The sequence below is a fragment of the Saccostrea cucullata genome, unplaced genomic scaffold (genome assembly GCF_032062105.1).
Source record: "Saccostrea cucullata isolate Sc308-1 unplaced genomic scaffold, CSIRO_AGI_Scuc_v1 ctg8, whole genome shotgun sequence".
Classification (NCBI taxonomy): Eukaryota; Metazoa; Mollusca; class Bivalvia; order Ostreida; family Ostreidae; genus Saccostrea; species Saccostrea cuccullata.
Window position 1 is genome coordinate 1250427 of NW_026940997.1, and position 9047 is coordinate 1259473.

General features: G+C 35.7%; 2 pseudogenes; one reads left to right on the plus strand and one right to left on the minus strand.

Annotated features, from left to right (window-relative positions):
- Positions 1 to 2218: 2218 nt before the first annotated feature.
- On the minus strand, positions 2219 to 3615 carry LOC134256806 (uncharacterized; annotated as a pseudogene).
- Positions 3616 to 5898: 2283 nt separating this feature from the next.
- Positions 5899 to 8017, plus strand: LOC134256851 (uncharacterized; annotated as a pseudogene).
- The last annotated feature ends 1030 nt before the right edge of the window (positions 8018 to 9047 follow it).

Genomic DNA, 9047 nt, shown 5'->3' on the forward strand with positions numbered 1-9047 from the left:
GTGTAAGAACATCTCTTGTCACATCCCCGCAATCTTGCTTTCAACACTTCAGTTGGTTTATTTTATACCAATTCGTCTGATGTTTCTGTCCAAATATGACTGAGAGCAAATACATGTATAGCCTATTTTGGGGTTGTATTTGACAGATAAACATCATACCAGGCCCTCGTCTTCATACCTAATTTTTGCCTATGAATTATTCTGTCCAAGGACTGCAGTTACAACTTAACATAAAGTCAAAAGCTGACTGACGTTTTTCATATTTATTGTTAGACTATTTCCACGATAAATTATCTACTGTAGGAAAACACGGCAGATGTGTCAGGTAGTGGCAGGTGCTCGCACGTCCATGGCACCTGATGATCTTTTTTGGAGGTCCGTGTTTGCTTTGTCTTGATTTATATTGTATAAACAGACTTTGAACTCGCATATTGTTCGTGTAATGATCAGATCATAAAAAATACGAGTATTACATCCTCTCTGAAGGGACGGATGTTGCAGGGTTCGCTAAATAGTGTCCAACTAAGACCGAAGATATTTCGTAGAGTTCTGTTTCCACCAGCTAATGGGAATTTGATCTTTTACGCAAGTGAAAAGAAATCGGCGTGCGGCGTTGTTCATCCAACTTTTCTATCATTCTCTGGGTCGAATTCCATCGAGATGTAGTTTCTTGCAGCTCATGCTGTGGAAGTTGGAAATGAAAAATTTCTTTTTAGCGTGTTCAGTTCTGCTGTGATTGAAATGACGAGCAAGTGTGCGGAGATCAACTTGGCAACTTCTGAAGTTACCGGTGTGTCAACTTCCTCTTTATAACGAATATGATATATTTGGTCACCTGGGATACTCAGGGGAACAAAATTGTAAAATTCATGGCCCCTGCCCCTTCGGATGCTAGCTAAAACCACTAAAATTAAAGCAATCTTTAAAAACCTTCTTCTTTACTCCTGGCCATCAAGCAAAATTGTTGGCATGATAAGATAAGATTATTTATTTAAAATCGGGTTCATCAACAAAGAACATAAGTTCTGAAGAGCTATTTTTCGACTACAATTGTAATAAGTATCGATTCCCCTACCAAAATTGTGAAATTCATGGCCCCTGGGTTAGGGTTCTGGTGTTAGAGCGAGCCTCTAATGATTATTATACAAATATGGACTCAATGTAGGTCAATATGCATTTATAATGACCCAGGATGACAGATATTGACCGAAGATACATGTAGTATATCGACCGAGGGCGCTAGCCCGAGGTCGATATACTTCATGTATCTGAGGTCAATATCTGTCATCCTGGGTCATTATAAATGCATATTGACCGTGCATTGAGTCCATATTTATTATATTATATAATTTCTCAAATTTATTAGGCCTAGTACAATGCATATCTTTTTAATGTTTACAGAGATATTGATATGCAGTTGTTGTAATCCATTAATAAGTTAAATGTAAATGTTTCAAAATTTAATAAATTTTCACATAAAAAACTAACAATAACAACCAGAGTTTCCTTCATTGAACAACAGTCCTTATAATGTATCTTTAAACAGAATTCTTAACATTTAACAATAACAATAATTTTAAATTTATCACATAGATAACAAATAATAAATAAAAAATAGATATCACAGATGTATTTCATATAGGCAATAAAAATGCCATTATTTTTAACCTTAAAACATATTATGACAATGTGCAACAATTAAAACAATAATAACAAAACATGTAACAAAATTAAAAATAATAACAGTAACATCACTGAAGTTATTATTCTTGAGTTCATGAACTCTTTCACTGATTTCACCAAAATACTAGGACATGTACTTGGTCTACTGATTATTCTTAAAACTGATATTGTAGGTGATTGTTACATTTGAACAATTGTACATGGTTGGTAAAACAGGAACATTTGGCAGGGGAATATTTGCATAAATATTGTCTAAACCATCATTCAAGGTTGCTTCATCATTGCAAGTTGTCGAAGTTGGAGAACATGGCTTTGGCAAAGGGAAACCAATTTCAAAATTTGCATTGGTAGGTAATTGAGCCTGGGTAATGGTGGATGATGCGTTAGACTTTGAATTTGATGACACGACTCCTGAACGTGCACTTAAAGTTTCTGACATTAAACGTTTTGTACTTTCGGTTGTTTGACCCGAGTAAGTTTTTAAAGAACTTTCCGATTTGTGCCCTGTGACACTCATGATATGTCTACTCGGCACACGTGCTTCGTCTAGAATGTGGACGGTGGTTGCTCGAAGGGAATGGTTGGTGTATCGCCTTGACAAGGAGGCTGCTTCACTGATGGCACTCATCATGTTTCCAATCTTGTTGTGCCCCAACACTACATTATTGAAGTATACGTTATCTTTTGGTGCTGCACGCGGCTGTTGAAATAAAAATGGGCACAGTGGGTTCAATCTTCGGATAAGTTTCACAAAGCTCCTCAAAGGACATCGGTCACTATCTTTAAAAGAAAAATAATAATAGTCATTAACATTTTTTTCCCCAATGTTCTAACACTTTTAAGAAAACACTGTTATTTTTGTGAACTTATATAGTACTGTATTAGAACATACCTTTAATTTCATACATTCTGCCTTCTGCTTTGCAGCTGTCGTCTTGATGATTCTTTGTTTGTTCATCTCGAATTTTCTCCACATACATACATCCCTCTCCATCAGTACTAACAGAAAAGTCTGATCGTCGTAGAGTTCTTAAATTTTCTCGGCCTCTTCTACCAAAGTGCATCATGATGTCCACAAAGACCTACCAAATATCAAAATAAAGTATTAATAACTTTAGGCTTGTTACATGTTATCTAATATATGACTATTTGCTTTTATCAATTTTAAAATTTACCTTGTGTTGCAACACCTGGGCTGAGTCAGAGCTTGAAAGGTAGTCATACATTTTTATCAAGTCAGCATCAGATACAGGAGGATGGTGGTCTATGTTAGCCTGCCCCTGCCTCTTCAATTCCATTGTCATCCCTTTTTTTGTTTGAAAATAAATAAATTCTCAATCCTCTAAATACATTTCATAAACAAATACCAAAATAATCAGTAAGCTCATTGACTAGATAATTCGTGATAGAAGCCGTTAGTCCATTTATGAAAATCTTGAGTCTTACCTTTGAAAAACTTGTTTGACTCTCGGAAGAGAGGTCCCTTGATAATGTCAACATCTGGACGAATAGATTGCAGAAATCTCTGTATACCCTGACGATATGATAAGAGAGTGGTTTTTTTGTACATTTCCCCTTTGTTATTACGGAGTTCCACATAAAATCTCCCCAGCAGACTATCGAGTTCCTCGCACGCTAGGCCTTCGAATTCGGGACTTATTTCTTTAGAACGTAAATATTCACGAAATACGTTGACTGAAATTCTTGTTAATCTTTTAGTATTATCTGATTCCGAGTTATTTACTATCTCCTTTAAGTCCTCTTCGCTATAGCTCGCAAACTTGCGAGCTTTCGTGGAATCCATATTTTGATTGAAGCGAAAGTGAAAACGAGGCAGCTCGTGCGAGTCATTATTCGCTTTCAGCGGTCGTTATTAAAAAATAAGTACTTCGTATTGACCAATCAGATTATCGGATTTCACAAAGTTATATAATATATAGTGATAATGCATGAATGGTTTGAAAATCGCAGTTCCTGTGGGGCGGGGCACCACTGATTACAACTAATTATTGAAAATGCATTTTTTCTTTGTTCCCCTACTCTGCCTCTGGGTATTAAGTAATCAGACTTAAAGCATGCTACATGTATAGTTGAAATGAGCAATGGTGCCTTTTTTAAAAATTGTGAATTTTATGGCTTCTGGTTTAAAACATGAACCAAATTCATTTGTCAGAAAGGTTGTTACATGATACTCATGTGACCTATAAGGCCCGTGGGCCTCTTGTTCCTTCCGTATATTCTAAGTTATCTTCGCACAGATAATATTTAATTTCTTTTGAAATTTATCTTTAAAAAATCTTTCTACACATTAGAAGCGACATTCCTCTACCATGTGCTAATTACGCTGATATGCACCAATCGTACCAATGTAATGCTGGAATTATATTTGGCATTTTTGTCAAGTATGTTGCCAAGAAACATACACTAAGGGTGGTAAGTGAGCGCCAAAAAGTTTTGATCTAGCTATAATTTCCTCACTAATCGGGTACATTAAGCAGGATTTCATTTCCCATTAGAAACATTTCTCTCTATGGGATGAAATTCAAAGCTTAAGGTTGAATATAATTTATGTAGTACATTAGAGATATTGGAAAATAAGAGATTAAGTGATTTCTATTGAGTTGAAGTAGGAGGAGATATAATGTTAATGTTATAAAAAGCATTGTTATACCCAAATTAATCTTAGAAATCGAACTGATCACAATTACTTTATTAGACGAAGAAATATGTAAAAAGGATTAATCCCGGCTTTTTTTTCTTTAAAAAATAATGAATATAATCGTAATATCCGGTTTTTCTTACATACTATTAGGCTTTCAATTTCACAATGAAATGTTTACGTTTTTGTCGTTTGCTCGGTCTTGAAAAGGGGTAGATAGCGGATGTGATCTGTCCAAAGGAGAAACTTATACATGAACTCCTACGTTAAATCTGCTATTAAGGGACGTATTAGCTCTGCTCTTAAATTATGCTTTAATTTAGAGGTAAACATTACTGAGTATTTCTTTTTTACAAAATAAAAATTCGAACAAAGTATATTAAAAGATTTGGCGCCAATTTTATAAGCCTACGTCATTTTTAGCTCTACTGGTCAGAGACCAGAAGAGCTTATGCGATAGTAATGCGTCCGGCGTCCGTCCGTCTGTCCGTCTGTCTGTCCGTCTGTCTGTAAACAATTTTTCAAAATGCTACTCCTCCTACAGTTTTGGTCTAATTTCAATATAACTTGGCACACAAGTAGACTACACTAAGATACATAATTCTGTGTATCGGTTTTTGATTTCCATGAACGGTGTTGCCATGGTTACCAAAAATAGAAATTTCTGTGAAATTGTTTCAAAATGCTACTCCTCCTACAGTTTTGGTCTGATTTCAGTATAACTTGGCACACAAGTAGAATACACTAAGATACATAATTCTGTGTATCGGTTTTTGATTTCGATGAACGGTGTTGCCGTGGTTACTAAAAATAGAAATTTCTGTGAAATTCTTTCAAAATGCTACTCTTCCTACAGTTTTGGTCTGATTTCAGTATAACTTGGCACACAAGTAGAATACACTAAGATACATAATTCTGTGAATCGGTTTTTGATTTCGATGAACGGTGTTGCCGTGGTTACTAAAAATAGAATTTTCTGTGAAATTCTTTCAAAATGCTACTCCTCCTACAGTTTTGGTCTGATTTCAGTATAACTTGGCACACAAGTAGACTACACTAAGATACATAATTCTGTTTATCGGTTTCTGATTTTGATGAACGGTGTTGCTGTGGTTTCTAAAAATAGAAATATCTGTAAAATTGTTTTAAAATGCTACTCCTCCTACAGTTTTGGTCTGATTTCAATATAACTTGGCACACAAGTAGAATACACTAAGATACATAATTCTGTGTATCGAATTTTAATTTTGATGAACGGTGTTGCTGTGGTTACTAAAAATAGAAATGTCTGTAAAATTGTTTCAAAATGCTACTCCTCCTACAGTTTTGGTCTGATTTCAATATAACTTGGCACACAAGTAGAATACACTAAGATACATAAAGAGACTTTATCAACGATCATTATTCTTTTTATTGCAGTTGTAAAGTTTCAAATCCCAGCTGCTTATGTACTTTTCTCTTCCTTTGCTATAAGTTCAAACCAGTAGAGCTTCAGTCTCGACAGAGACTTCTGGTTAAAATGTGTAAACGTCATAAATGAAAAACGGCTCGGTGCCATGAAGCTCAAAGGAAAATTTATTTCTGTGCGAAAACAAAATCGCTTGGAAAATTTAAAACGAAAGGAAAACACTGCCGAAAATGATGGAAAGAAAGAGCAAAAAGGCACAGATGAACAAGAAGACAAAAATGATTCCTGGGCCGAGGGGAGAAGAATAGTAGAGCTAAGCGTATTGGCTCAAGGGTTGAAGGAGTGCGTTTTCTGCAAAGACAGCTGAAGATTAGATGCTTGTGTTGACGAGAGAAAGTATGCAGGCGCGTAGCTGCCTATACGCAAGTACGCAAGTGCGTACACATCATTTTCCAAAAAAAAAAAAAGAAAGAAAGAAAGAAAGAGTGATAAAAGAAAAGAAGGAAAAAAACAAAGAGAGAATTTTATTCGGGAAAAAAGAGGCACTACCCATGTTTCAAATTATTTTGCGTCTTATTGTTTGGATTCAATTTTTTTTCAGCATGTCTGCACATTCAAATTTAGTCCTTTATAAAATCAATTCCAAAAACATCTTTCAACATTCTTGAGGAAAAAAAAATGTTGAACCAAAATGTTAATCCGCGTAATCATGATTATCCGGACAAATATTTGATAAGGAAAGCGATCTAAGGGACTTTGATCGAAAGAAAAAGTTACAAAGGTTTTGGACGACTATCCAAGATTTTTAATTTCCGTAGAGGTAATGAATAAATGTCGTTAAACAATTTAAATTACTAGTATGGTGAACAAAATAAATAATAATATAGCTTCTTTTACTGATGTTATATACCAATTTAAAGAATTATATTATGATTTAAGCATTCTCGAATCATTTCAGCTATCAAATATGAAGTTAATCAAAAGACAACAACACCCCCGTTTATATTTTGAAATATTTAAACTCCAATGGTAACGATATTGAAATTGCTACTCTGTTTTATCTTGATACACTTGGAAACTTTTTTCCAATACCACAATATGCGTAAATCAATTTGATAAATTATCCTTCTCTTCCCGAAGTATCAATGGAAGCAGTATACCTGAGAGCTAAGTGTTTGCTCGAGAAAAGTGATATTATTGTGATTTCTTTTGCGAGAAAATGACTGAAAAATTTCGTAAAATCCAGGAGCTTCCGGGGGCTTCGCCCCCTGGGCCCCCACCAGGGCTTTGCCCTGGACCCACTGGGGGCCTCAGGGCGGCCCCCAGACCCCAGACCCCCGACCGTTATCTGCGTACACTTCATTTCCATGCTGGCTACGCGCCTGGTATGGATTGGCGTCTATTCTGTACATAAAATGTGTTAAATGCAACAACTTGAATTCAGTGCCTACCGGTAAGAGACACATTACGAATAAGCTAGATGCTTTGACGTTAACACAAAGCTTGCTGCAGGTACCCCCCCTTAACAACACGACTTTAATGCGTATTAATAGTACTGTTTACAACAGATTTAAAACTTACTTTTAATACGTATTTACAAGAATAAAATAATAATAAATAAATCAAAAAAATTTATAAAAAATTGTCAACTATTTAATAGATACCGGTAAGAAAGAAAAATATTAGTTTCTTTGACAGGTGTTCATGGGGGATGATTATTCTGATATTGTAGCAATGTTGCATGGTGGTATTGGTGAACAGCAGGTTAACAATACCCTCGCAGAGCTTAACCTTCCCTCTATTCACCACAAAACTCTAAAAGAACGGGAGAGAGAAATAGGATGTGTTATGGAATGGAGGATATCGCAGAGAATTCTTGTAATGCTGCAATTCAGGCTGAAATCATTTGCTCTAATAGGTATATTTACTTAACACATTCAAAATACTTTAACATACCCCCCCCCTCCCGAAAAAATGTCTGAAATCAAAATATCATTAAATACTACTGGGGGAAATTCTTTTATAATATTAAATATATAATTATGTAAAAAGGGGTTAAAGTTCTAAAATTTATTCTCTATGATAATCACGTCATGCATTTCCAAAAGTTAATCCAAAAAAAAAATTCTTCATCAGCGGAGACGCTCCAGATCTAAGTTGCAGCGAAGGTGCGGAGGTTTCATGCGACGGTGGCTGGCAGAAGAGAGGAACAGGACGGCAGTTATAATAGTTTATCTGGTAAATATGAAATTAAAGTCAATACTTGATATTCAAAAACCATCTTGAGCAATACACCCCCACTTGTTTTCTAAATACATGTACTTGTATGAATTTTCTTGTCACAGACCATAGAGAGTACCTTTCAATATGTCAATTTTAACGCATAATAAACATGGGTGTATAGTGATGGGGATGTCCGTCCCTCGTCTGTCCGTTATGCTTTATGGTACCCATCTTTTGTCTGCAACTTCTCTTTTTCATACAAAGAGAGATAACGCTAAAAATGGTAAACCTTGTATTTTTCACTATAGAAATAAACGGAAAATATTTTTACTCCCCCCCCCCCCCCCCCCCCCCCGTGACACAAAGATTACTATTTACAGTTGATATGGACTGTTATTTAACAAAGTCAGAAAGTCATACCAAAGCTTTTTGTGTGTCACGGGGTGGGGGGGGGGGGGCATATGTTTATTGACAAAAAACGACAAAAATCTTAATGCTTATTTTTCACCAATTTCAAAGTGAAACATTATATTTATTATACCCCACGCAACAAGTTGCGTGAGGTATAATGTTTTTGACCCGTCCGTCAGTCAGTCAGTCACAGTTTCAGTCAATCAGTCAGTCCGTCAGTCCTGTTTTTTTGTCAGCGCAACTTCTCATAAACCGCTGCACAGAATTGCGTCAAACTTTGCAGATATTTAGGACACAATGTGTAGATGTGCATATTACCAGGAAATTCCAATTCCTTTATTTTTCCGGGAATTTCCACACTTTTCAACTTAGATTTTGGGCCATACCTTGAATTAGAGATGAACAGTTTGTCAGCGCAACTCCTCATAAACCGCGGCACAGAATTTCATCAAACTTTGGAAATATTTAGGACACAATGTGTAGATATGCATATTACCAGGAAATTCCGATTCCTTTATTTTTCCGGGAATTTCCGCACTTTTCAACTTGAATTAGAGATGAACAGTTTGTCAGCGCAACTCCTCATAAACCGCGGCACAGAATTTCATCAAACTTTGGAAATATTTAGGACACAATGTGTAGATGTGCATATTACCAGGAAAT